This window comes from Monodon monoceros, unplaced genomic scaffold (assembly GCF_005190385.1).
Source record: "Monodon monoceros isolate NGI ecotype Baffin Bay Population unplaced genomic scaffold, NGI_Narwhal_1 Super_Scaffold_22, whole genome shotgun sequence".
NCBI lineage: Eukaryota > Metazoa > Chordata > Mammalia > Artiodactyla > Monodontidae > Monodon > Monodon monoceros.
The window spans coordinates 57,956,717-57,959,807 of NW_021703779.1; positions in this window are offsets into that span (position 1 = coordinate 57,956,717).

Sequence of the window (3,091 nt, forward strand, 5' to 3'; positions counted from 1 at the left end):
ATGGAATATTAGCCATAAAAAAGAAAGAATTTGCCATTTGCAGCAACATGGATGGACCTAGAGGTTATTATGCTTTGTGAAATAAGTCAAACAAAGAAAGACAAATACTATGTTATCACTTATATGTAGAATCTAAAAAACAAACTAGTGAATTTAACAAAAAAGGGACAGACCAACAGATATAGAGAAGAAGCTAGTGGTTACCAGTGGGCAGAGGCAAGATATGGGTAGGGGACTAAGAGATACAAGCTACTTGGGATAAAAGAAATAAGAATGTAAATCAACTATACTCCAATAAAATTTTTTTCCACTTTGTTATAAACATCTTTATTGGAGTATAATTGCTTTATACAAAGTGAATTGCTTTATAACAAAGTGAATCAGCTATACATAACATAAATCCTGATATCTCCTCTGTCTGGCATCTCCCTCCCACCTTCCCTATCCCACCCCTCTAGGTGGTCACAGAGCAGTGAGCTGATCTCCCTGTGCTATGTGGCTGCTTCCCATTAGCTATCTGTTTTACATTTGGTAGTGTACATATGTCCATGCTACTCTCACTTTGTCGCAGCTTACACTTCCCCCTCCTCATGTCCTCAAGTCCAGTCTCTACGTCTGTGAATTTACCCCTGTCCTGCACCTATGTTCTTCAGAATCACTTTTTCTTTTTTTTTTTTTAGATTCCATATATGTGTGTCAGCATACGGTGTTTGTTTTTCTCTTTCTGACTTACTTCACTCTGTATGACAGTCTCTATGTCTATCCACCTCACCACAAATAACTCAATTTCATTTCTTTTTATGGCTGAGTAATATTCCATTCTATACATGTGCCACATCTTCTCTATCCATTCATCTGTTGATGGACACTTAGGTTGCTTCCATGTCCTAGCTATTGTAAATAAAGCTGCAATGAACATTGTGGTACATGACTCTTTGAATTATGGCTTTCTCAGGGTATATGCTCAGTAGTAGGGATTTCTGGGTCATATGATAGTTATATTTTTAATTTTTTAAGGAACCTCCATACTGTTCTCCACAGTGGCTGTATCAATTTACATTCCCACCAACAGGGCAGGAGGGTTCCCTTTTCTCCACACCCTCTCCAGCATTTGTTGTTTGTAGATTTTCTGATGATGCCCACTCTAACTGGTGTGAGGTGATACCTCATTGTAGTTTTGATTTTCATTTCTCTAATAATTAGTGATGTTGAGCAGCTTTTCATGTGCTTCTTGGCCATCTGTATTTCTTCTTTGGAGAAATGTCTATTTAGGTCTTCTGCCCACTTTTAGATTGGGTTGTTGGTTTTTTAATATTGAGCTGCATGAGCTGTTTATATATTTTGGAAATTAATCCTTTGTTGATTGATTCGTTTGCAAATTTTTCTCCCATTCTGAGGGTTGTCTTTTCATATTCTTTGTGGTTTCGTTTGCTGTGCAAAAGCTTTGAAGTTTCATTAGGTCCCATTTGTTTATTTTTGTTTTTATTTCCATTTCTCTAGGAGGTGGGTCAAAAAGGATTTTGCTGTGATGTATGTCATAGGGTGTTCTGTCTATGTTTTCCTCTAAGAGTTTTATAGTGTCTAGCCTTACATTTAGGTCTTTAATCCATTTTGAGTTTATTTTTGTGTATGGTGTTAGGGAGTGTTCTAATTTCATTCTTTTATGTGTAGCTGTCCACTTTTCCCAGCACCACTTATTGAAGAGACTGTCTTTTCTCCATTGTATATTCTTCCATCCTTTATCAAAACTAAGGTGACCATATGTGCGTGGGTTTATCTCTGGGCTTTCTATCCTGTTCCATTGATTTATATTACTGTTTTTGTGCCAGTACCATACTGTCATGATTACTGTAGCTTTGGACTATAGTCTGAAGTCTGGGAGCCTGATTCCTCCAGCTCCGTTTTTCTTTCTCAAGTTTGCTTTGTCTATTCGGGGTCTTTTCTGCTTCCATACAAATTGTGAAATTTCTTGTTCTAGTTCTTTAAAAACTGCCAGTGGTAGCTTAATAGGGATTGCATTGAATCTATAGATTTCTTTGGGTACTATAGTCATTTTCACAATGTTGATTCTTCCAATCCAAGAGCATGCTGTATCTCTCCATCTGTTTGTATCATCTTTAATTTCTTCCATCAGTGTATTATAGTTTTCTGCATACAGGTCTTTTGTCTCCTTAGGTAGGTTTATTCCTAGGTATTTTATTCTTTTTGTTGCAATGGTAAATGGGACTGTTTCCTTAAATCCTCTTTCAGATTTTTCATCATTAGTGTATAGGAATGCAAGAGATTTCTGTGCATTACTTTTGTATCCTGCTACTTTACCAAATTCACTGATTAGCTCTACTAGTTTTCTGGGAGCATCTTTAGGATTCTCTATGTATAGTATCATGTCATCTGCAAACAATGACAGCTTTACTTCTTCTTTTCTGATTTGGATTCCTTTTCTTTCTTTTTCTTCGCTGATTGCTGTGGCTATAAATTACAAAACTATGTTGAATAATAGTGGTGACAGTGGACAACCTTGTCTTGTTCCTGATCTTAGAGGAAATGGTTTCACTTTTTCACCATTGAGAACGATGTTGGCTGTGGGTTTGTCATATATGGTCTTTATTATGTTGAGGCAAGTTCCCTCTATGCCTACTTTCTGAAGGGTGTTTATCATAAATGGGTGTTGAATTTTGTCAAAAGCTTTTTCTGCATCTATTGAGATGATCATATGGTTTTTCTCCTTCAATTTGTTAATATGGTTTATCCCTTTGATTGATTTGTATACAGTGAATAATTCTTACCTTCCTGGGATAAACCCGACTTGATCATGGTGTATGATCCTTTTAATGTGCTGTTGGATTCTGTTTGCTAGTATTTTGTTGAGGACTTTTGCATCTATGTTTATCAGTGATATTGGCCTGTAGTTTTCTACCTTTGTGACATCTTTGTCTGGTTTTGGTATCAGGGTGATGGTGGCCTCATAGAATGCGTTTGGGAGTGTTCCCCCCTCTGCTATAGTTTGGAAGAGTTTGAGAAGGATAGGTGTTAGCTCTTCTCTAAATGTTTGAATAGTATTTGCCTGTGAAGCCATCTGGTCCTGAGCTTT